The 27,974-nt window shown below is 32.7% G+C and overlaps 1 protein-coding gene and 1 pseudogene across 1 annotated transcript in view; both read left to right on the top strand.

The window, feature by feature from the left end:
• LOC140448218 (small ribosomal subunit protein eS6-like) lies at positions 1-27,830 on the top strand (annotated as a pseudogene).
• Positions 1-27,974, top strand: part of Pdp1 (PAR bZIP family member Pdp1) — a 351,185-nt gene that overhangs the window by 118,464 nt on the left and 204,747 nt on the right. The gene's annotated exons all lie outside the window — the stretch shown is intronic.

Genomic DNA, 27,974 nt, shown 5'->3' on the forward strand with positions numbered 1-27,974 from the left:
ATGAAGTTAAACGTTTCATACCCGGTCACGAGTTGCCAGAAGCTTTTCGAAGTTGTTGCCGAACACAAAATTCGTTTCATTTACAAAAAACGAATGGATCAAGAAGTTGGGCCGATGCTTTTAGTGATGAATTGAAGGGCTACATATTGATTATATCTGGTGGTAACGATAAACAAGAATTCTCTATGAAACAGGGTGTTCTTACAACCGGTAGGGTCAGACTTTTACTTTCAAAAGGTCACTCCTGTCATAGACCCAGACGTACCGGTAAACGTAAAAGGAAATCAGTTCGTGGGTGCATTGTTGATGGGAATCTCAGCGTTTTGGCCCTAGTCATTATAAAAAAAAGAACAAGAAATTCCTCTCATGTAAGCTCTTCAATCTTAGCAAAGAAGATGATGTACGTCAGTATGTAGCAAATGCAACTTTTACCCCAAAAAGAAGGTATGGAGTTAAGAACCAAGGCCCGCTAGATCCAACGTCTTATTACACCTGTTGTTTTGCAAATAAAACGTCATCATCTTGCTTGAAAGAAGAAGAGGTGTCATAGTCGTAAAGAACAAGAAGATGCATATACTAAACTACATACTTGCTCAACTCAAGAAGGAATCTTTGTCACGTTGTGAGTTGTTGTTAAAAACGCCCCCATTTTTCACCTTCACAAACAACAAATATTTAATCTTACTTTATTTTCTTGTATATTATTATAACTTTATGAACCCAATATTAGTTTTTAACCTGTTATCCATTTCACCCAATGGTTGTTTTTTCTTTGAATCCAAATTTTTGTTAGTGTGCAGAGGAATCAACATAAAAGCATAATAGCGTTTCTGCTATTACTAAAAAGTATACAAACACAAATAAAGTGGTCATTAAAATGAGAAGGAGGCTTCATTAACTTAACCGATTATTGCTTACAGATTTTTGATTCCGTTTTTTCCTTTTTATTTTTGATCAAACGTTTTAATATCCATTTTATTATTGATATTTTAGTTTGCATGACCATGAGTACATGTTGTAATAATATCCATACTTTACAATTATTTGTTTAAGTATTTTTTAGTGAATTATAGGTTTCTTTAAGTTAATTTATGTTGGTAAATTTTTTATTGGGATTTATTCCCGGTTCGATAAAATCTCGTGGTGATCAATCACATCGACCTTCTGCTCTCGTTCTAATATTTTTCGTTGATAGGGGAGATATATAGTTCAATTTTACATCAAATCAATTTCTTTTTAAATCAACCTCCTTAATATTAATGATGCTATTTAAACACTTTTACAGAAAAACTTTGCTGTAGGTTGATTTATGTAGGTTTAACGTTAAAAATAGTTTTTTAAGCGATTTTATTTCTAATTTATTCAGTTGATATATGAAATATATTAACCGTTATATTTTCTAAAATAAATCACAATTATAATGAAAAATATCGAACGTTTCGATTTCCAACTCAAAAATAGTTTTCATTTGAATTTTGAAAACGATTCTTTGGTCGGAATCAGACTGGAATATATACATTGTTACAAGAGCACTTTTCCATTGTTTCGACATTTCTTTCTTTTGCCAAATTATTAGTGTCAAGTGAAATATTCTTTCCTTTCTGAGCTGGGATACCACTTTTTCCTGCACTTTTGTTATTTTTTAGGTCTCTTATTATTTCTTTGACTTCATTCAGAGTTGATTCCTCGCACGTCCCTTCTTTATCTTCTTGCCAATTCTCATTTCCCTTAAGTTCCTCTTGTTCGTCTGCATTTAATAGATCTTCGAAATATTCCGCCCATCTGTTTAAATTTTCTGTTGTTCGAACGAGAAGCAAGCCTTCTTTGTTTCTGGAATACTGTGGATTATTCTTTGTAGTTTCTCTGGATTTCTTAACTTCTTGGTAGAAATTCTATACCTCTTTGTTTATGTAGGCTTCTTCTATGTTTTTAATTGCTTTTCTAGCTGTTCTCTTTTCTTTTTTCTTCAAATTCTTTTCACTTCCCTTCTTATTGCCACATACCTAGTTTTCGATCGCATTTCGGGTATTTTCTTTATCTCTTTGTAGTTTTGCCCTGTTTCTTCTTGCCAAAAGATTCCTACATAAGATTAGATTATAATTTGTATAATTTTTGTGTGTTATATATTAGTAGGTACAGAAAATGTATTAGTAAAAAGTTTGCAAAAATGTCAAATCTATAGTTCTTCTCTAAATATTTACAAAACGAAACATGCTAGGTACCTTGTACCAAAAGAAAGGTTGTAATATTTTCTACACAATACAATATACAGGAGGTTTCATTTAGAAAAAAAATTGGTGAAATGTTTTATTTGAAAATAGTGATCACGCTGTATATTATATGGCTAGATATCATTAAATTATTTAAAATTGACACTATACTAAATAAAGTTTGATATGTCATTTACATTTTTATTACTACCTTGGTAATCTAATCCACAGCCATTTTCCAATAAAAGTGTAAATATTTCGAAAATTCTTAACTTTAGACCTATAAAACCTTATACAACCTCTTAATATTTCGTTCATATTTCGTTATTTCGACTGATCCTGTATAATCGAAAATAATATTAAATTATAAATGTCTTTAAGTCTAATTATTTTTGTAATAAATATTTTTTTATATACTCCATAGTTAAGCCGTAAGAAAACCGGAGGTTTGGCGCTTCCTGTATATATGTTCGATAAGGTTTCCAGTACAATTCAACCTAAAGCTAAGATGAATATTATTACAAAAATTAATATCAAACTCACCGGGCTTTCAGGTTGAAACGCGTAGATTTTCACTGCACATGTCTTGTTAAGTGCTTCCGGGCTCTCAGCCTCCTGAAGTCCCAAGACACTGCGCTACAGTAGTGGAGTAAGTAGTGAACAGTATAGTGTTTTGAGGTTTAGGCTTAAATTTTATAAAAATAAAGCAATAAAACAAAATTTTTTTCTTCTCTGATAATGAGAATTGTATAGTATTGTGTATTTTCAGTCCCCCTCTACGAAAAAAAGGTTGTACCCTGAATAAAGAAGCAGCCAACAAATTGAAATATTTTAAGATGTTGTATAGACTGAATTTAAAAATCTTCTAGTGTGACCGACTTACAAAACAATAATTGTTAGAGAGGAATATTAATGGAAATTAAATAGTATTTAATATTAGGAAAAAAAATTCAGATGATGACAATTATCCTTTAAAAAGTATAAGATCTCAAAAGCGGAAATCCCACAGTTTCGCAAATGTCAAAGATATGCGTCTACGAGACAATTTTACCAACATAAGGCCAGATGTATAAAACGTGCTGGGGATCATGCTACTGAAAATTGTACAAGAAAAGAAAGATCTGTCACTGTTAAGTGCATTATTTGCGTAGGAAACCACGCAGCAAATTACAAAGGACGTGGTGTTTACAAGGAATTACAGAAAAAAATATCCTGCTTTAAGACAAAAACAAACTAAAACTACTGTAAACAATAATACTGAAAAGACTATCAACCCAGGTATAAGCTACATACAAATGATAGTAAACCAACAACTTCAGGAACATACATCTCAGAATATTGCACAAGCGCCAAAAATTTCTTCTAACGACATTTCGAACTTAAGTCGATGTTTAATGGCCTGATGGAGCATATACCCACAACGTTGAGCCTCCTAACGGCAGTTGACGCTGAACTAACAAAATGAATAAATTACTAAAAATTGTACTGTGGAACCTCTATGAGCTGACCCAACATTAGCTCGAAAAAAAATCTTTTATCATCAGACATGACATTGATATAATGCTAATATTCGAGTCATTTCACAAGTAGAAGCTACTGTAAGATACCAAACTACACAACCTACAATATTAGACATTTAGACACAGTTCATGGTGAAACCGCTATTATAGTCAAGCACAAAATAAAACACTAAGAGACTAATCACGTTAAAAAATACCGCTTGCAGGCTACCAACGTAGTTGTTGAAGATTGGCATGGCTCACTAACAATATCTGCAGTTAATTGTCCACAACGACACAGGCTTTTAAGAAAAACTTGCTCAAAGAATTAGCTCGCCTTACGACAAAACTATACTCAATCAGACCACACTTCAACTCAAAGCTCTGATAAAAACTACAAAAACAATCAGATCAAAGAATACCTTAGGAACCTGTCAGCAACAGAAAGTGTATTATCTATGGTTGACTACGAAAAAGTTTAAAATACCTCAATCAACCAACCATAGGGAGAGGCAATGGCGAGTGAACCAGAAGCAATAAAGAAAAAGCGGAAATATTTGCCACACATTTTGAAAACGTCTTCCAACTTTTCCCAGCTGAGAATAAACAGTTTTTAGAATCTCCGCATCAGTTAGAACTACCACCGGAGTTATTTAAGGTAAAAAAGTAAACAAAATAGTACTAAAACTTAATTCGAAAAAGTCCCAAATTTTGATCTTATAACAAGCAAAATTATGTAACAACTACCCAGGAAAGAAATTTATTCAATGAAGTGTTAAGAATCGCATACTTCCCACTGCTCTGGAGTGCACAAATTTGCACAAATTATTATAATTCCCAAACTAGGTAAACTACCAGAAGATGTTAAATCATATCGACCCATTAGAATGCTGCCAATAATGTCAAAAATCTCAGAGAAGCTAACCATAGAATAGGTTCATCAGATATACAGAACTTTAAATCGGGCAATTAGAAAACAAAATGTACTGCTGTGCAGCCTTCCTATATATTTCGCAATCTTTCGACAAAGTCGGGCACTCAGGACTGAAAGAGAGTGAGTGGAAGCAAAATGCTTCCACTCACGTATTTCTTAATTATAAAATCCTATCTGAATGACCAATTTTTTTGTACAACATAGGCATGAGCCTACGTCACTATTTCCATTGTTATACTTATTGTACACAGTGGACTTACCAACAAACAACCATACCATGACAGCCACCTACGTAGACGATACAGCCGTAATGTCAGTACATCAGTATCCAAGAACAGTGCAGATGAAGAACATACTGCAGACTAGTCTCAGTAAAATGCAAATTTGGCTAAAGCGATGGCGGTTTTAAATAAACGAATTAAAGTCGGTTCTTATTATTTTACAAACCGCAAAGATCATTTCGGTTTGGTAAAGTTATACGATTGCCAGTATTTTTCAAAAGTCAGAAGCTAGAGCAGCGTAAAACCTTGAAATGCATCTTGACCAAAGAATTAAACAGAATGACATACATTTTCATGAAATTCAAACAACTTGTTTTCAAATTACACAACCTATACTGGCTAATTGGCCATAAATCATTCCTTTTGTTAAATAATAAAGCACTTGTTTATAAAGCAACCTTAAAACCTAACTGGAGCTATGAAATACAACTTTAAACAACTGCATCAAACTCCTTGAAATCTTGGATAGATTTGTCAAAAATTATTCAGATTATTACAAATGCCCCATGTAATGTAACAAAGTATATTATCAGACACGACCTTCAGTAAGCAGCAGTAAAAGAAGAAATTAGTAACTTCGCTCAGAAATATGAAGAAAAATTAACAGAACATTCCAACATATTAGCCAGAAACCTGATGAGACAACCAGTTAGGCGCAGGCTTAGACGAAATACACCAAGTGATATACGAGCAAGATTTTAAATAATGTGCCCCAGGTCCCAGAGACAAACAATTTTATAATTATAAGAAATATATAAAGAAAATGGTTAAAGAATAATTTTCTCCAATACACCTACTTTAATAATCACTACATTTAGTTATTGTAATATTTACAGATTGTGCATAAATAAATTGGGAAATCAAAATAAAAAAATATGTAATATTATCTCTGATAATGTAGGGACAAATAAAGGGCCGACCATTGACAGGACATCGTACAATTTTATGGCTTCATAATCTACTAGGATTGTTTGGGCTGTCAAAATATGACTTCAAGTAATTTGGACAAAATTTAAAAACATTAAATTGACTGCTAACTATTTGTTATATACTTATATCTTTCAAAACATTTTAAACAAAACTGCACTAAAGACAAATAGTAATAAAACAAAATTTATGATGTTGATCCTATACAATATTGTATCATGTTTTCAGAATTAGCGGGTTTAACTTGCAAACGGATATTAAAATCAACATAATTACTTCATAGTTAATGCTGGTACACTGAAACATCACAAGGCTAACAATTTATTTTCCTAGAACAATTATAAAATATTAATATTTAGTTATGTTTACAGTTAAATACGAAAAGTAAAAAAATAATCTTTTCTTATGCTATTTAGTACTCACAAAACATTACTAAGTTATAATCATTGTCATTATTATTATTTTTGCCTCTAAAATTTGTGTAAATTTATTAAAGATAGAATTCTGGAATCTTGAATAAAGGTAGATACCTAAAAGCATCTACTTCAGCATCATTATTTTATTTTAATAGTGCCTTTGTCTTTGTCTAAGTCCTGATGTTATAGTAAATGGCATCGATGTTCTGTTTCCTATCTTTACTTGTCCATATGAGTGTGTCACGCACAATTGAGTTAGCTCCAATAATTTTCTTGGTATTCCTATTTCTAGCATTGCTAGCCATAGTCTGCTTCTTTTTATCGAATTATATATCATAGTATCTCCTTGTTATGCAAGTTATGGTGACTGTTTTATGTTTTCTGCAACAAAGCCTATAGCCTAAGTTTCCATGAAAGAACCGCATTATATGTAGGTGTTTCTTAACTGAAGCATTTTCTGTAAGGAAGTCTGTTATGATTCTGACCGTTTCTGCTTATGTTTCCTAATACTTCAGCCCTATTAGCGCATGTCTGTCCAATATACGTCCGGTATTTGACTAATGCTGAAACGAAGGAATTACTCCACGATATATTCCAGAAAAAATTTGCGGGCAATGCAAGTTCGGGAAAAATAAGAATTTTCTGGCATTCAAACCTCAACATCAACTGAGCTATTCTGCAGCTCAGTAAATAAAGAAGTTTGGAATGAACAACTTGTGTTTTATGTGGCAGAAGTAAAGACAGGAAATCTCGAAAGTTTTGTATTCGTTGCAATCAATACGTATGTGCATAACGTTAAAAAAATATAATCAGAAGATATTTTAAAAACAAAATATAAGTATTCCTTTTTGATATTCCTTAATTATAATATTGGAAGTTGAAAATGAACTGTCTGAGGATATCCAGATTCTCCGCCAAGGGTGTATTTTATCACCATTGTTATTTAATTTATACAGTGAAGCCAACACAGAATTAGCGTTGGCCCAAGTCAATGAGGACCTAATAATAAACGGTGAGTCACTTAATAACATAAAATATGCTGACGATACCGTCCTTCTAGCGGCAACACTAAAAAAACTGCAGCACCTTGCTCAACAACTAAATATATATTGCAACGATTATGGACTAAAAATAAATTTGAAGAAAATCAAGTTCAGGGTATTTACAAAAGTGCAAAACATCAAAGTAGAGCTAGTACTAGACAACACAGAAATTGAACAAATATCTTCATACAAATACCTTGGAGCATGGATCACAAAAGATACTGATCAAACAAAAGAAATAAGATGCCGCATTGAAGAAACATGACCAATAAAAATAAAACGTGGGATAAGGAAAGAAGACACATTGGAAAGAAGATACATAAATTATTCATAACGACATTAGAGTATGCCTTTAAGATGGTCAATTGGGACCACAGAGGAATAACAATAGACGACGAAAAGCTTAGCCATCTCCGTTTCGCAGATGACATGTTCGAAGGTGGGCCTCAGAATGAACTTGACCAAAACTAAGTTTATGACAAATATGGTCCCAATAACCATAAAAATCAGGAAGTTGAAATACTTGGGGCACATCATCAGAGGTTAAAAATACGAAATATTAAGGAATATAATGCAGGGCAAAATCAAAGGCAGAAGCAGCGTAGGAAGATATAAAATCTCGTGCCTAAGCAATCTCCTTGATTGGTTTGAATGCAGTTCAATTGAACTATTCAGGCACCAACAATATTATAATTGGCAAAACGGTTTCCAATTTCCATATTTAAACATTGTTTAAGACAAAGTGGTAGAACTGGTGGAGAAATATGCGTATTTTGATCACGAAATAAGAATTAGCAGGGACAACCAAACATGCGAAATCCAAAGACGAATTACTTTAGCGTAGGTAGCTTTTGGAAAACTGCGAGACACACTTAGGACCAACATACCAATTAGCCTCAAAAGAAAAGTATTTAACCAATGCGTATTACCGGTCATGGCCTATGGGGCGGAAACTATGACTCTAACCAAGACTACGGCTTCGAAATTGAGAGTAGCACAGAGACGAATGGAACGGTCTATGCTTGGAGTGACGTTGCGGAACTGAATAAGAAACGAAGATCTGCGAAGAAGGACGAGTATTGCTGATATTGTGTAACGCATAACAGAACTAAAATGGAATTGGGCAGGCCATGTAGCGAGAATGCATGACTCACGGTGGATGAACAAAATTACAAATTAGAGACCAAGAGCAGACAAACGTAGTAGAGTAAGACCACCTACACGTTGGGCTAACGACATCAGGCGTATCACCAAAAATTGCAACAAAGAGGACAAAATCGCAAATAATGGAGGAGTTTAAGGGCACAGAGAGTCCAGCAGTGGACGTGATAAATGAAGGCTGAGTGATGATGATGATTGAAATTAAAGAATGCTTCGGTGTTATATTTTCTCCACCCTTTTGTATGGGGTTGAGGCATGGACATTGAAACAATCCAATATTTTCTTCTTCTTAAAGTGCCTATCCGTTCCGGATGTTGGCGATCATCACGGCTATCTTTACTTTATTTATTGCAGCACGGAACAGTTCACTGGTAGTCGTGTTATACCACTTTCGTAAATTTTGAAGCCAGGAAATGCGTCTTCTTCCCGGTCCTCTATTATCATTTACTTTCCCTTGGAGAATCAGCTGGACAAGGCCATAACGTTCTTGACGGCCGTTAATCCAATATTAAAAACCTGAAAGCATTCGAAATGTGGTGTTACCGGCGTCTTCTAAAAGTATCAAGGATGGATCGCAAAACAAACGCACAAGTTCTCGGACAACTAGGAAAACAATGCGAAATTTTAAATTCCATTAAAATCAGGAAGTTGAAATACTTGGGGCAAATCATCGGAGGTGAAAAATACGAAATATTAAGGAATATACTGCAGGGCAAAATCAAAGGCAGAAGCAGCGTAGAAAGATATAAAATCTCGTGCCTAAGCAATCCCCTTGATTGGTTTGAATGCAGTTCAATTGAACTATTCAGGCACCAACAATATTATAACTGCCAGGACGGTTTCCAATTTCCGATAGAAGCGAAACTTAAAGAACAACAATTATAATAAAAAATATTAGCCAAAGCTGTTGAGGTACATTTGCACCCCACTCGGTATTTTATGTAAGTTTTTGATCATGGGTTTATGAAGATTAAAGAAGTTTTAAGCAAGCTGGAAGTTCAAAAAAGCAGATAGTTGGTCAAGCGCGAGTTGGCTAGAGGCTGTAGCGTTGTGAAGTAAGAAATTTTGTAAGAAAGTACTTTCTACTATCATAGTATCAGCATAGATTAATCAGCATGAAATGTCAACTATGAATTTCACTATATCTAAACCAACGCTAATGAGAGCCAATAAGGCCTAAATATTGAACCCTGTTGCAATATTTCTTTCACATGAAATTTTTTAGTTTCTGGTACACCTTTTCTAATAATAGTTACTTCATGTTGTAATTCAATTCAGATTGGTTCTAAATATTAGCAAATTACACTACTTTTGATACACACTGTATAAATATCTTACTAAATCTTACCGTTTGGTAAAGTTAATAAAATCAATGAAATTTCTTACAAATTCTTAGCAAAACCTGTTTTTATCATTAAAACAAATTTTTTTTATTTATTTGTTGATGTGTTAATAGCTAATTACTTAGTAGAAATAAATGCCGTTACACTCTTAGATATTTTATCATAAGAGTCGTCAATATATTGTTGATGATTTTATTTATTAATATAAACCTACTGCTTACCTGCTGTATTCTCCAACTAGAAACAGTCTTTTGAAATGGTTTAGTATATATCACGGGGACACTTGCACGTTTCGATAAACGTGACATCGTAGTCCACGTGCATTCTAGTGTGCTAGCACTCACCCCCTGCAACCCTTTTTCGCATCGAAGAGCTTGTTTCACCAGTTTCATACGATTCTCCACTAAATTCGGGTGGCGCGTATAAAGTTGTAGTGTTACGATTATACAAAGTGATTAATTATTAATATTTATCGGATTATCTCCCATACTTGGTATTTTTAACTCATTTGATATTTTTAAAATATTGAATGGTTGTGAAAACTATATTAATTTTTGTGCGGATTTTTTGTCTTTTTTGTGACAAATATTTTTGATGTATTTTCAAGATGAAATGTTTTATTTTACATTACAAGATTAAATATTATATATAATACGAGAAGGTTACTTTTGGCCAATATTAGTGTCAATACTACAGCTACATTCAGAACATATTTTGCTAATTCTAAATACTATAAACGAGTTTTCCGTGAATTTACTTTAATTTCAAATCCTATTGATGCTTTTTATAAAAGAAATTAACCGGGTAAACTGACTTCTAGTTCTAATAGTCTTTTTTTTAACCTACATCCCCTAATCGAAAATTGGTCATAATATTTGCATTTTCTTATTTCAAACATTGGAGTATTTTTTTGCAATAAAGGCCAAACCGTGCAACGAAAACAACAAAAGAATAACACATTTTGCGTTGTTAGTATATCTGTTATTGTACATCATTATATTGTCTGCTTTTTAATTTATTTTTGAAATACAGGGGTTTTTGTCTTTAATATCATTTTCTATCAGGTTTCGTAGTACTTTTGAGTATAGTCGGCCTATAGTAGCAATCACTGCGATCCCTCTATAGTTTTTAGGATCCATCTTTGTGCCTTTCTTGTGTATTGGAGAGATATACGATTGTCTCCATTCTTCTGGAACTTCTCCATTTAACCGATTTTCGAATAATTTTTGGATCATCTCAAACAGTTTTGATGATCCATACATAATCAACTCTGGATGTATTCCGTCTGGGCCTGGAGATTTTTTAAATTTCATTCCCTTAACTGCTTCTTTCAGTTGTTCTATTGATATTTCGATTCTTCCTTCTACTTCCACTTGTTCATTTGTCTGTTTAAACCTCTTCTCTCTGTTAATAAGTTCTCAAAATGCTCTACCCATGTGTTCTCTGGTATTCTATTTATTATGACTTGGTTTTTTGTCGTTGTTCTCATTGTTTTTATAGTTCTCCAGGCTTCAGAGCTCTTTGTCCCTCCTATATGGTTGTCCAGGTATTGGTATTTTTGTTCCCATGCACTATTTTTCTTTTTAACTACTTTAACTCGTTTGACTTCTTTATTCAAGTTTTTATATTGTTGTTTTGTATGTTCGTCTCCCAGTTGTAATAACTTTAGATATACTTCCTTCTTTCTTTTTATCTTTTCTTCCACTTCTTTATCATGGTTTATCTACTCTCCGTACCTGTGGCCCTAAGCCTTCCAGCGCTGCGTCTTTCATGCAGTTTTTTATATGTTCGTATTCATCCGTCGTTGATCTGTGTGATTCCTGTAGTTTTTGTGTTAGTCTTCAAGAGTAAAGTAACTGTGTGCTCTCGTTATCTAGATTATTTAAGGTGTACGTAGTTCTTTCTATTTTTTCTCTGTGTTCTTTGTTGATGTCTGTGTGGTTTCTGTCTACTAATAGTGTATATATTTTTCCTATTATCAAGCAGTGGTCCTAGCCGCACTCTGCTCCTCTATTCACCTTTACGTCCTGTACTCTTAACTTAGTTTGTTGTTTTATTATGAAATAATCTATTATCGATTTTAGACCTCTTGTGTGCTGATACCAGGTATATTTATGTTCGTTCTTTTGAGCGAAAAAATCATTCAAAATCTTTAACTCATATTGTTGGCATATATTTATGAGTCTTTCTCCGTTGTTGTTAATAGTTTCTTCTCCATGCATGCCTACCACTTTACTTTGTACTTGTTTTCCTACTCTGGCATTAAGGTCTCCTCCGCATATAATCTCATGGCTGTTAGGAATTTCGTTCAGGATTTTTCTAAAGTTTTCTTCAAAAGCTTCATTTTCTTGCACTGAGTAGTCATCTTTTACGGCATATACCCCCATAATTGTTATTTGTGTTCCTCTTAGGATAATCGTCACTTTAATAAAACGTTCGTTGTATGCTTCTCAACATTTAATATATTTTTCGAATTTCTTGTGTACAAATATTGATATCCCTGCTCTTGCTCTTTGATCCTTTCCCACTCCTGAGAAAAAATGTACATAGTCTTTTAATTCTTCGCTTCCATTTCCTTTTTTATTGGTCTCAGGGAGAATGGCTATATCTAATTTTTGATTTACGAATTCCTGCATAATTTCTTGTTGTTTGTTTCGGATTCCCTGTATATTCCAGATTCCGCAATTCATGGTCCATTTTCGTTGCTGTTTTCGTCTACTGTAATTTCCGTCCGGTAACCGAGGCTCATTGGGTTTTTTAGCACTGTAGAATCTTCACAAGTGTAAGGTCGCTGGCTTTACGACTTAACCCCCATCCTTGGAGGACCGAATTTTCTGTTGGGGTTCATTCTCCAAGCCGATATGTTCCAGTTTTTAGGCGCCAGAAACGCGCCTTTTACTCTCTCGTCTACTACATAACGCACTCCCATTGTACGCCATGTAGCCAGTGGTTACGTGACATGGTATGTCTTCGTGGACGTAAGAGTAGGATTTTCTGACAGAGCTGTTTTATTCCTAATACCTCCAACTCATTTGTTGGAAAACAGTAGGCATTTCTTAGTGTTTTGTTACGACAAAAGCATCGGCAGCTTCATGTCGCCCCCAAGACCCCTTACCAGCCTTTAACCACCGAGGGTGACAAATAGCGGTCAAATATTAAATGGATTTCTACAGCATTTGTAGAATAAAGTTTTATTAGTACTGATTGTGCAATTTTTAAAAATGTTTGTGGCATAGAATTACCAATGAGGTGTAAGTAATAAATGTCCATTATTTCTACGTTAAGAAATGGGGGCTCAACCATTTAGGTATTCGATTTCAAAGTTTTCGCAAATGTTGCTTTAGGAGTTTTCAACATTTCACCAATACATAAAAAAGCTGCGGGTGGCATGGGTGCTAGTGGGTGAAAAGTCAAGCAATGTTCTAGATTATGTTTAATTATTTTTTTGTGTATGCGAATTGCCAGAAATCATTCAAAGATGTCTCGTTCCATTTTCATCAACAACTTTCTTTTTATCTTTAGTCATGAGAACTTTTGTGATGTTTTAAGAAGCAAAATTGATGATTTTGTTACGTTTTATCGGTTTTTAAAGTCTGAAGAATAATTTTAAATTAACTCTAATTTTTGTTGACTGCCTGTTTCTTTGAGGTTCAGCAGGACATCGGCAACTTCTTTAGATGTAGCTTTGCCAGTCTAAATATTAAACTAGTTTTGGTGATCAATTGCATCATCAAATAGATCAATTATCGTTTCTTTTATTCCCTTTATGATACTATCCAAGTTTTTTGTATCGTTTTGAATTTTTCTTTTTGCAAAGAGTGTATCATCTTTATTAATTAATTCAACATTTTCTTTCACAGGTAATAATATTTTTGTCCTTATCCTGAGTACTTATGCTTTGCGCTTACTAGTGTTACATTTTTTTGTTAAACTCACTTGTAGAATTTATAAGAAAAAAATCAGTTTTTAGTTAATAATTAATTATAGTCTGGACAAAATTATATCGAACACCTCTTGTTTTTTATAATTTTTAACATACTATATTACATATCAAGGCCAGTGTTAACATACGGGTCTGAAACGTGGTCACTTACACAGAACGACCAAGAATTGCTTAAGCGTTTCGAGAGAAACATTCTAAGGAAAATATATGGAGGAATCCAAGAACAGGGTTTGTGGCGTAGGTGCTACAACTTTGAGTTATATAGAAGTTTTGGGAAACCTGACGTTGTAAAATGTATTAAATTAGCACGCCTTCGATGGATAGGGCATGTAATTAGGCGAGATGAAGATGCAACGATCAGAAAAATTTTCGACCGAAGAGGACCAGTGGGAAGAAGAGCCAGAGGAAGACCAAAACTTAGGTATCAAGATAACATAGAGGATAATCTAAAATCCATCGGAGTTAAAGTATGGAGAATATTTGTCAGAGACAGGGGCAAATGGAAGATTGTTCTGAAGAAGGCTTTGGCTCATAACGAGCTGTAATTCCACTGATGATGATGATATAACATATCAAATAATTTTTATCTATTAAACAGATCGATACAGGTCTTTGTTATACCGGATACCCTACTAAAAAGTTTGATTGCAGTTAATTTCGTTTAGTGGTCCGGTAGATTTTTTAAATGTTTTACATTTTCCCATGACTTCTTGGCCAGAAACGTTAAATATTTTTTTAAAATCTAAGGGATAAGATACAGACATTCTATGTCTGTATCCTCTTTGATGTTTTCTGTGCTTTCTCTGCTTTTAGACTATCTATAATTATCATTAGATCTCAAACAAGCTCGCACGATTTAAGATTGTTTACGGTTTACAGTTTTTGTTAATTTTATGATAATTCCCTTATGTTGGAAATGTGATTTATTTTTGAATATTTTTACTTGTCTGTAGAATTATAAACAATTTTTTTTATAAAACTGTGGATACAGAAACTATTTACTTATTCTATACAATACAATCCTGAAATTTCCACCACTTTCTATTCATTTCTATCCTATATTGTTCTTTGGTGTTATACTCTAACTGCTTTTACATTTAGAATTGCTATATATGCGCAAATATGGTAGGTGAAAGATCGATATGGCAAATATGTTTGTGACATATACAACATAAAATATTAGTTTTGTTATCGTTTTTAAAGCAAAATTTACAGCGTGCTTGTCTAGCAGGCGGAGTTGGATTGTCCATAGACGTTTCACTAGAATTTCCATCTTCTCTACTCGCTTCTGTTCGTGTTCTTTTCACCAGTTCTTGTGAGTCTTTAGTTCTTGGTAAATTTTTCCTGGAAAGGATAAGTGGTTTTACCAGTGTTTTTCCCAATTCCTCAAGAAAAATTCGCCGTTTTATAAGTTTATTGTAGGCAGAAATGTCCAGCATATTATAAAAAACAATCATAGGCCAGTAATTTGTCTTTCTCTTACATGTATATGTACCAACAAGCTGATCTAGAGTATCCACTGCTCCCTTACTGGAATTGTCATCTAAAATAATTTGGGGCTTTTTGTCATTTCTACACTAATAGCCTTATTATGATGCAAGGCACTCATAAGAATAACATTTTTATTATTTTTAAGAATATAGTTAACAACAGTGGTATCTTACGTGAAGTAAAAAGACGAACTATGAACTTCTTTATTCGCAATTTGTGCCGGAAACTCTGGCTTATTTTTTCTTATAGTCCCCAGCATTGTATTTTTTCTTTTTTAGAAGAAGTTGTCCTAAATTGAATGATGTAAAAAAGTTATCACAAGTAATATTGTAGCCTTTCAAATCACTACACAAGTCGCACACCACACGTATTCCCTGATTCCATTCCGGCACGGCACCTGCTTCCTTTCCTGTATAGATCTGCAATTTTAGAGGATATGAACTTTTACTGTCACATAAAGCCCAAATTTTTATGCCATATTCGCTGGTTTGCTTTGAATGTACTGTTTGAAGGGACAGCGACCTCTAAAGGCAACTAATTGCTCGTCGACGGTAACATTTTCATCAGGGTTAAAAAAATTTGGTAGATTGTCTACCCATTGTTCTCAAATTTCACGTATTGCAGCAAGTTTATCAGTACGTCTCCTATCCCGTCTAGTAGTCTTGTATGCTAAAGACCAATGTATGCTTGAAAACTAATTTTATCCAAGTCTTTCCAGTTGGTTCCAAAAACATGGTCTTTCCATGTTCCAGAAAGACCTCATATTAGTTAATAAAGTCACGAAACACCAAAACGTTACGCCTCGTAATAATTTTCAAAATAAGAAATAATTTTTTTTTTGGGTCAAATACTCCCGAACAAGACAGCAGGGTTTAAGGATTTAATTCTATGGATTACATCAGTAACCTTGGTTTTCTGTCTGATCCATTCTATATCCATATATACAAGACATTATATCTACATTTTGGATGTTTTCTCTTTACCAATCTTTTTCTAGCTTCCATCTTTCCTTCAGTGATAAGTTTTAGGAGATTACATTGTTTAATTTTCATAATGTGACTTAAATACTTTTTGAACTTAGCTGATTAGTATAGATTTGAAAATTATATCTGCGATTTTATTTTTATATTTTAATTTTCTAAAAAATGGACAATATTTTCTGAGCTAGTTAATTTTCCGAATACCAAAGAAAGCTGCTGTTTCTTTGTGTGTTCGTGGACATTCCTTAATATCTTTCTAATATTTTATTAGTCGTTTACAAGCTTAAAAATTATTTTTCTTTTCGTTAATTCACATTCTTTCTATTTTGTGTATCGAATTTTAATGTAATTTCACATGTTTTTATTAAGATGTCCGAAATAAAGCTGACCATTTATTACAAACATTTAAAGTATTACACAAGAATATTGGCTGTAACTAAATACATTTACCTATGTACTGAGATTATCATAAAATATGATAATTTAAGAATATATATTCAGGTGTAAATAATTGCACTATTAACTATTTTTATAAATTTTTAATGTCGTAATAAATTATTAGGTATTATTTTTTAAGAACATTGTTTATTATTAACAAGCTTTAGTGTAGGCTCAACAATAAAGTCAATGTACCTTTCACTAAAAAAAAAACGTAAATCAGTAATTCATACTTTTAAAAGATTCAACAACATACGGTGAAATAGTTTGCAAATGTGTAGCATCTATGTTTACTATTTTTTGCCCATTTTTCATCTCCCCATGCTATTGGTGAAGTTTGTGCTATTGGTGGTTGTGCTCCTTAAAACATTCACGTAGTTTTCCATAATGAATATTCAGTACTTTTCTCTCCTAAACGTACTTAATAATTTAATTTTTTTAATATTTCTTTTTGTTACGTCTGGTCGCAACTATTGTACGGGGTAGAAACATGGACACTAAAAGCGCAAATAGTTAAAAAGATTGAAGCCTTTGAACTTTGGATATACCGGAGAATGTTAAGAATTCCATGGACTGCCAGGGTCACCAATGAGGAAGTGCTGAGAAGGATGGGTCGAGACAAAAAATTGTTGAGAACGATAAAAGTACGCAAGACTGCATGCCTTGGACACATACTAAGAAATAATAAATATAGTCTTCTGCAGGTCATCATGCAGGGTAGAGTCGATGGCAAAAAGGGAATAGGTAGAAAGAGGAAGTCATGGCTGCGAAATATTCGAGACTGGACAAACATGACTGTAGACGAATTATTCCACGTTGCAAAAGACAGAGAAGCTTTTAAAAATGTGGTCGCCAACCTCCGTTAATGGGGACGGCATAGGAAGAAGAAGAAGAATATTTCTTTTTGTATTTTGACTAATATCAACAATCTAAGTTTATCCACAGCAAATCTAGTTGCTTACCATCTCTTTCTTAACTGTTTCTGTAATTAAGTTTGTAATCATTTTTCCTTTTAGGTTTATGTTAAATATATTCCAATCAGTGAATTTGTTTGTTGTTTTTAGATTCCTCTATTTTCTGATAATGGTTTTACTAGGTCTTAATGAACTGGCGTAGTAATACATCGGCTAGTAACTGATTTTTCTTCAACTGCTGCTAGCAGCTCGTTTTCTTTTGTCGTAGTTAGTTTAAAACGTCAAAGTGTGTTTTTGCAGTCACCACTTGCTATAAATTTATTACCCACCCTATTCAGAAAGTGTTTCTATTTATTACAATACTTTGGGGGACAGTATACTAGGCTTACTGATATAGTAAGCTCAGTAAACTTATATGTTGAGTAATTTTTTTAGTTTTACTCCTACATTTTTACGTTTATATTTTATGTCATAATATCCTCCCTAATTTTAGCTCTTGTTTGGCAGCATTATCAGAATGTAACAAGTGTTATATTTTGTAACCATTAAAACTAAAATACGATTGTTTAGTAAAATGGATTTCTGCAAAAAAAATAACTAGAATGTGAAAAATATTTCGTGGTACGTTTATTTAGCACCTGAATAACTTTATTTTATACAAATAACTGTCGAGTCGATATTTAATTTGGTTTGTGGTATTACAGTGCAACCGCTTATTTGACATTTAAGAGATTGTTTAATAAATACGTAAAAGAACAGACTTTAAAATTGCGACGTCCACTTGGCCTCGGGACCGTTATGGATACTCGTCTATGAGTTTTCCGGAACAAAACGGTTTAATCCGAGAACATTATTGTTCTGAGGATCTTAGTCCCAAGGAAGCTTCTTTTGGATCATATTCTCCTTGGTCCAGGCAATGTGCACCGAATCCTTATTATGAAGCTAATGTTATTCTGCAGAGGCAGTTTGCTAATAATGCAGGTAAGTTACATTAGTGTAGATAAGTAACGTTTTTAAATAAACGAGAGAAAGATAAATTAAACACTGTAAAAGATATAACATTGGACTCCACAAAGAACACAGTAAATATTTGTTTATAGTACGGGTGTAAGAACCCGATCATTTGGTTAAATGAACAGAATCGAATCATGGCCCTTTAAATGATTCCTCCAAGAAGGTGACAGTTGATCTTTGAGGAATCATTTAAAGAGCCGACATTCGATTGTGCTCCTTTTGTTTACAGCCTCAATTTCAACCAAATGGTCGGGTCTTACACCCGTACCATAAACAAGGTTTGTAGTGTGTTTTTTGTGAAGTCCAATGTTGTCTGCTACGTGTTTTTTCTAAGAAATAACTTAACCTTTATAAAGAAAAATTGTGGATTTTCCACCGCTTTTTAAAACTTAACGTAAGTGAAAAGTTGTAAACTTTAAATTGGTTACTTATATTAGTATTTTATTGTAGCATAGCTCTGAGGATGACTTTACAAGCCGAAAGCGCTAAGCTAGGAAATAAATTTTACACACTTGCAAAATAATTTGTATTATAAGTGTTTACAAAAACATATCAATCTTTTCATTTAAGAAAGAAAAACAATAAAGAAAAGAATAATAAAGAAAGTCTATATGAACTACTGATACAATTAATTAAGATTCCTATTAAAAAACTGTTTCTTCTTGTAAATTGCATAATATATTCACGTTACACAGAGATAATTGATAAAGTTTTGGAACTGATCAAAAAACATCCTGTATTCTTGTTAATTTTGTATAGCTTAATCTGAGTAGACGAATTAAAATTATGTTTTTTCTTGTGTTGGAAGGAAACTTCAATTTTTCGAATGTAATTTTGATCAGGGTGGTATATTAAAAAACGACGATAAAAGTCGTATATAATTGTGCTGTTTCATTTTTAATATGAGAAGGAGCGGGTTGTTTTGGAGAGAGATCGACTATTGATTACCAGAAATTCTCTCATGAGATGAGGTCGATCATGATTATGGACGCTCCCAATGAAATTATGTGATGGATACAGTTTTGGGTAACTTAAACCAAATAATGTGCAATATATAAACTTTGGAGACAAGACAATGGATTAATGCTAAGGAATCGGTACATATTGTTACTACTTTTTTTATTTTCAGACGATAGTGAGTAAAGAGTTTACGTGATAGGGACAAATTTTCCAGTATGTATCTAGATAAAGGACGGCAGAATACAAGATTGTATTAGATTTGTATTTGAAGTTTTAGCAATCCCATGACTACAAGATTTTTAGAAGCATCTGTGTAGATAGGTTTGTCAAAACTTTATAACTAATAAACAAAACTAAACTTTATATAATTAGTTAATAAAAGATAACGAGATATTGAAATCTACTGTCAATTTATCCCATTTAGGATTTAAGAATATAAGAGTTAAAGCTGAATGAATCGTATTATTCAAATATTATGGCGAAAATTGTAGTATAATAGAAGATTTACAACAAGAGATCTTTAATGTTTATTTTAATTTATTTACAGTCTTCTAAAACTAACACTAAAAACACAATTAATCTATAATATTTATTTACTTATCGGTACCAATTTATTTTATAAACTGACTCCAAAATATAAATTGTGCCTTATGTTCCTTCTTTATAGTTTCGAGATCAGTGGCATAGCAAAGGTTTGAGCGTAACAGATCATTAGCAAATTATAGTTCTTGTTTTACTTAGTTAAAGTGTTTTCTTGGTGTATTTAGTATCCTTTTGTTGTTCTAATATGTACTTCGATCATTCTAATTTGACGTTTTTATTTCCAAAAGGGTATAGAAATGAAAAATTGATCTAATGAAGAAATTTGTGTCACTGTTTAGAAGTTATTGTAAAATAATGTACTGAAATGTGGAAATATGGGTCAAGATATATCTTCAAGCAACCTTTTTTTATTTATAATTTAATAATGAAAATTTGGAATCTATTTTACACATACTCATCACAATAATTGTACGAAGTAATTTACCAACAGTCAAATAAATTCAATAATCACAATAATATAATATATAACTAATTAATGATAAGATTAACTTAGTTTTCACATTGTAATTGCACACGGTTATGATTGGTAGTATTGGCAAAGAATATGCAATTTGTGGATGAAACCATCATTAAAACATAATATTAAAGATCTATAAACCCTCTTTTAAGATTTTGGTATAAAAAGTTATTTAAAAAAATATTAAATTCAAAATTGCCAATAGCCCTAAAAAGGAACAAAATCCTTAAACACCTTGGACAGGTTGTGAAAGGACCTAAAAATATGCTATCACAAAATGTAAGTAAGGCAAAAATGTGCGGAACTAATTTAAAAGGTATGTAGGTAATAAATCTCCCACATGAATCTAGTGGCCAAGTAATTTTAATAAAAAATCGCTAATAAGAATTTCCTATTTTTGACTACAAAAAGTATCGCAGTAAAGAAGCCAGCAAATATCGTGATTAGCCTTGAAAGTGGTCGCACTTGCCATTATCAAGTCAGGTAGTAACGCTGCTTGCTGGTGCTTGAAGTAACAATATTTCGTTAGCTTTACTTTTTTGAATCAGCCATTAGAATATTGACAATTTACTTCAATATTTTCTTTATTCCACTGTAACCACCTATTTTGTAAACTAAACGGGAGATTTTTCACACTGTGACATGAAAGATATTTTTTGTATACGCTTCATCTTTGTTTTAGTTCAAATCTTTTCTTAGAAAAGATCTTGAAGATTTTTGAAGCGAAGCTTCTATACTTTCGTTGTATTACTTTTTTCCCTTTACAGGAAAATGCTGAGCTGAGCGTTACGGAACTAGTGCCACAAGATGGCGTCGTCACCTGTAGCGTCATAAAATAGCGGTTCTGGACATCGATTCAATACTCTCGATCAATTCGTTTCTAGCCATTATCATTCATGAGCAGGTTTAAATTAAAAACTGCCTTTATGTTGGTCTGGCGACTATGCCTATTTTACAGAGTGAACCGTGTCCAGTAAGACCATCTGTGATTACTTTAAGTTTTCCACAACCAAGGAGTATTTTTGGGTAGCGAGCATAATGTTGTAATAACCTTTTTAGTTGTCTTTGGCCTGAAATGTTTCCGAGTAGCCCGTTTTATTTGTTCTCTATAACTTAATTAAGTTCACCATTGAACAAATTATTTGTATGGCCTTATTTTAAGTCTGTTACATAGTCGAACGCTTTTTAGAAGTCAACGGGCGCTGGAAAGAGTAATCTGTGATATCCATTAGACTTTAGTCATTAAACTAATTTTTCAAATCACCGCCTTTTTAGCATCCTTACAATAATACCATCTTATCTAGGTGCTCTATCTTTTATTTCTTTCAGTTCCTCCTGATTGCAGATTAAGTAGTTAAAATACATACATCATAATCACAAGCACACATCAATATTAAAGTCAACAACTATTCCATTTTTTATTTCCCTGGTTTAGTCAAGGGTATATATTTATACCATAACAATAGAAATGGAACAATTATTAATTAATAAATTATATTGAAACAAAAAAATCCTAAAAATAATTTCATATGCCAATTTTGGAATTGTTATTAAATATTAATAAATCAAACAACCTATGTGTATCAACTATTCCACTTGTTTTAAAATACTTATACACAGATTCAAAACAATGCCAATTTTCCGTCTGCGGCTTTTCAGTTATTTTTAAATATTTTAATAATTCATAAAGTATATAGTGCTATATCGTAATAACAGTCGTTATTTTCGTCTCATGAAAATAACCCAGAAAATTTACAAAAATAATTTAATTTTCTTAATACATCTAAAAGATAGGTGTCCCAAGAGTGGTGATTTTATTACTTAATCTAAACATTCATATAGTAAAGTGCTTCTCTGCATGAAACATATTAATCGATTTATCACTTTGGTCTTTCAATCACTTTAATACGCACACGAAATAGTAGCCATTGGAAATGTAATAAAAAAAATTTAACAGCTCTTTACCTGTAGGATCGTAGTTCTTTTATTTGATTCTAAATAAATTATATTCTAAGGATCTATTCTAATATAATACGAGCGATTATTAAAACAACGTTGTTGTCAGTGATAATAAAGCAAAGATCGGGGTTATAATCTCTTTTCCAGGCTACAGATCTGAAAGTGCCTCTATCTTTGTCGGCTAATAGAAGTTGGATACTATTTTCTTTTGTCCTCTCCAAAAGGGACTTGCCAAAAGGGACGAGAAGATGCGACAAAGTTCATTTCCAAACGGTAAACATAGAAATTATATCAAAACAATACATATCGAACAAAACTTGGTGAAAGTTTTAGCATATGTAACGATTAATCCACGTGTGTCCATAAGGTCCATTGCTGCAGCAACTGTAGTGTCTTTAACTACAACTCAAATAATTTTAAAAAACCACCATTACCATCCATTTAAACTGTGTTTGGTTTATGAATTGCGACCCACCTATTTGGATCAAAGACTAACCTTCATCGCCATAATGCTAGTGATGATGCAAGACACTTATGGCTTTTTAACTAGCATTTTGTGGAGTGTTAAAGTTCGTTTCCATAATAATGGGATTATAAATCGCGATAACTCCCATCATTGGTAAGTGGATGATCCACACTGGTTAATGGAAACTCACTTTTAAACTAGATGAAGAATTATTGTTTGGTGTGGGTTATTGAATGGGCGTTTAATAGCTTTGTATTTTTTTTTATAAATATTTAAATGGCCAAAAGTATCTGAGTTTTCTGAAAAAATAGCTACCTTTGTGACAAAGAATATCCCTTTACGCGAAAGAAAAGTTATGATACAGCAACAAGATGGCGCACTCCCACCTAACAGCAGTATTGTAATCAATTACCTTAACGCCACATTTCCCAAAGAGATGGATTCAAACTAACCCTCCGATGGCCTCCACGATCACCTATTTTATTCATATCACCCCTAGATTTTTTATATGGAATTGTTTAAAAGGAATCATTTATAACAAAGAACCTGTCGATGTAGACGATTTAAAAACTAAAATTAAACAAACGTGTACCCTGATTACGCCAGAGATGATACATGCGGCATGTACACGTGAACTGCTTACACGGTTTGACGCTTGTGTTGAAGCAGAACTAGGCTATTTTGAACATCTCCTATAAAGGTATATTAGATTTTGAATGATATTTATTATTGTTGAAAATAAACATTTCATTGAAATTTTCTGGGTTATTTTCTGAAATATGTGGTTATTAGCGACATATATACATATACATAAGATATTTTACTTATAAATATTAAATTTTGTTAAGTATATTAATGTCTTTAATAATTTTACCAATTATTCAATTTTACATTTTTCTTCCAAGATTTCACTTGTTGATCCGATGATGTGGTTGGTCTGTGTCTGCAACTGGTATCTTGGGCAATCTACAAGAACATGTTTAACACTGAATGGAACATTACAATTGCCACATATAGTAGGATTAGTGTGGCCGATTATTTGCCCGTGAGTAACTCGAGTATGTACTAGACGAAGTCGAGTAATAACGACTTTTACTAGCTTTGTTAGAAATTGATATTTCCACGGTTTTGCGTGTTTCCACTTCGCAAAGTTTTAAAGTTGAACTGTCCCACTGGTTTTACCACAAATCTTCGACCTTCACTATAACAGATGATTTTAAGTCATTTAGAACTACATTTGTCAGTTCACACTCGGTGTTACTGATTCTTGCTGGTTGGGCAATGCGGTCGGCCTCTTCCCTTGAAGTCCAATATGTGAAGAAACCCATAGAAATTGTACAGTATGGTTGCTGTTTTGTATGATAGCTAGTTTAGTTTTAATTAGGAGAGCAATTGGGTGTGTGGTGTAAAGCTGGTTAATGGTATTGATGGACCTGAGGGGATCGGAAATTATAAGAACATTGGATATATTACTGGAGGTAATAAAACAGTAGGAAGTATCGTTCTTTCTCATTCCTATTTTAGGTATATAAAGTGATTTTTCGGTATATTTGAAACGATCAGTGAATATTTTATTTCTAGTTGGATTGTTCGGATTATAATTAGCGGCAAATGCATATGTGAGAGTTAAATGCATCCCTTTATATTTAAATCGTGCCTCTCCAGTTTCTGCTCTCCAACTCTCTGTGGGGCTGGTCAGGAATGCTTCTGTGGCTATTCTTAATGCCGTACTTTGAATAACGTCAAGATGATGTAATAAGGATACTTTGGCAGATTAATATACTATGGAACCGCAATCTATTTTAGATCTTATTAAGATTTTACAAACATGGATTAAGCGTGGATTAGGTAAAGTCTGCTCCATAGTTTTTAATAGAGAGAGTTGGAATCGTAAGATTGATTCCATTTTGGCATGTTATATAATTTGTAGTATATGTTTTCTCCATGTAAGTTTCGTATCAAAGATCATTCCTAAAAAGCTAATGTCATTAGCGTAATTTAGGATTTGGTTATATAATTTTAGCTATGATTTAATTGGATCAAGTTTTCTTGTAAATAACAAACACTTTGATTTGCTGAGTGAAAACTAAAATCTTGTTTTTTTCGACAAGTTTTCGAGTTCGTGAAGTGACAATGAACTGAGAAGATATTTTTTTTGATGAAGATATTAACACCAGATCATCTGCATATAATCTACCATGAACCAAGCTAGAGTTTGATGGTATAATATTAGTAAGGGCAAAATAGCGTTGCGCTTATTATAGACCCTTGGTGAGTGTCATTTGCTTGATGTCTCATTGAAGATATGCAGTGATTGACTTACTTGAAAATTGTGTTGTTTAAGAAAAAGTGACCTGATTATATCATAACACCATGTTGTGTCTAATGCTTATGTATTATCTATAAACACTGCAATAGTTTCTTGTTTATTCGCAAAAGAAGAATTTCTGAGTCTAAATAATGAGATTATCAGTAGTAGTTCGGTTTTGTCGAAATTCATTCTGCTTCTTGACCAAAAGGTAATTTTCTTCTAACATCCATAGTAACCTTCTGCTAAATATTTTTTCATGATTTTGCACATCACATTTGTCATTTGTCAGATGTGTCTATATAAGGAAATTTCAGTTCGTGCATTGTTAGGTTTGAGAATAGGTATAATTATTGAATTGCTCTAGAAAGTCAGAAAGACATTATTTAACCATATTCGATCGAAAATTTTTAGAAGAACACATTTTTAGCGTTGTCTGGCATTTTTCCAAAAATAATAAAGGTATTGTAGAAAACTAATCGTTTTTTCTACAATAGTTTGTTTAATAAATAAACAATAATAATTAAAAAATTTGAATTTCCCGTGTAACTAATTTAAAGACCTACGATCAGCATGGCATGCCTTCTTCCTGGTGTATCGTATCATCTGTGCCTCTCATTTTTTTACATTTAAAGTATTCAAATCTAACCACCCTTAAATCACTCCGTCTTTGTTTTCTCAAATAGAAGCACGGTAGTCAAACTCCCTCTTTAGCTTCTCAAATAGAAGCAAGTAAGTAGATCATTTTACGCTTCTCAAATAGAAGCGGAAATTTAATTTTATTTTATTAAATAGTTAACTTCATTAAATTCAGTGTTAATGCATCTAATATTTAAGTACCTGAAATTATTTTCTAATCCAGAAGAAAATCAACAGTTTTTGTGCAATATTTCATAAATGCCCGTCCGACAACTTTTTTGCTTTATAAATCGCATTCGTTTAATTTTAGGAATACTTAAGATGAAGATTTGTGTGTTCTAAAAACATTTTATATGAACATTAATGTATGTTTTATCATTTAAAAAGGTGATTTGTTGGCAACTCCCATGTCACAATTTATTTATGTAAATCATAAAATAAAAATATTTCTACCGGAGGTCTCATTTTAATTATTCTATTTTTAATTTTACTACATTATTAATAATCCGCAATTTTGCGACCTATTGGTCGCTGGTCCTTCGAGAGATGTATCTATTTTTAATCTACCAATTGTAGGAAGGTGAGACTATATTTTTTCAAATATTTGCTTTTAAATCATCGAACCAGCTACCTCATGCTTTCCCCTACAGGTATATTATCAGGTTCAGGAGCAGAGTTGTTATTATATTATATTATAGAGTGTTAAGGCCAAAGTTAAGTTCATCTAAGAATAAAAGGATATTAAAAGGACTATTATCTTTATCTTCACAATTGAGCTGTTGTTTTTCTGTAATGATTTTGTGTAGTATAAACTCTTCGGAATAGTTGCTATTGCTGGAGTTTGTTTCGAGATATGTAGCAAAAGCATGTGGCTTTTTTATTAGGTTTTGTTGTTACATTAGTATTATGAGTAATAAAGGACACTTAAAAAAAAGGTGTTAGTTGCTTGGTTATATTGCTTGGTTACGTTTTGAAATTCTGTGTTCTACCATGGTAGAGGTCTGTGTTATATAAATATATATATAATAATATTAGTAAATATTTTTAGTCTTATTTATATCAGTGTTGTCAAAACTGGTGTCTTGTGATTCTATGTTTATTTCTGTGGCCTTGGCGTATTTATTCCAATTAGAGTTTTTCAGGTTCCATTTTCGGACTGGTTAGTACTCAGAGGTAATGTTATCAGAAAATACAGATAGTTTTATTGGGCATTGGTCGCTCCTATATAAAAAGGGAAGAGCGAATCCCAGTTAAGTGCGATTGAAAGAGTTGGATCACAAATTGATAGATCGATTACCAATGTTGTACCATTATGTACAATAAATCTGGTTGGTCATCCATCATTTGTTGCATTGGGGTTTCTAAAGGCTTTGTCGATTTTTTTGTTTTTATTCTTTTTTGTTTCTGGTTAGGCTTTGAAAATACATTGTCATTAGCTGATCTCTCAATGGGGGGTGTTTTTGCAGTTATAGTTCGTTTGGGGGATGATTTTGATGTACTTTCCTCGTTGGATATGCTAAATTCTTGTGATGCCGGACAGTCGTTATTTTCATTAAGAGAGATTTCATATGGTTGGTGAAGTGGATATATTTATTTTAGATAGTACTGGTACTGCATTAACTGTAGTCGATGTATTGTGCGTTATTAAGTGGGTTGTAGATGATGTTTTTGAAGATGACGTTAAGGTATTTGATATATTTGTAGAGGTACTCGTTGTTGAAGGTATCATAGCAGTCGTTGCTGCTGAAGATACTGTAGTAGATTCATTTCTGTTGGAAAATGTAGTAGTTGGGACAGGTGAATCTGAGTTATTTAGAGTTACTGAGCAACTACTGGAAATGTAGCCATGTTGTTTGCAAAAGAAACATTCATTGTCTAACGTTAAAAAAATTCGATTGTTAATGTCATCATACGTTATAACAATGGAATCTGGAATTGGGACTGTGGGTAAGAATATGTAAATATGTCGACGGAAACTAAGTACATAT

The sequence above is a fragment of the Diabrotica undecimpunctata genome, chromosome 8 (genome assembly GCF_040954645.1).
Source record: "Diabrotica undecimpunctata isolate CICGRU chromosome 8, icDiaUnde3, whole genome shotgun sequence".
Classification (NCBI taxonomy): domain Eukaryota; kingdom Metazoa; phylum Arthropoda; class Insecta; order Coleoptera; family Chrysomelidae; genus Diabrotica; species Diabrotica undecimpunctata.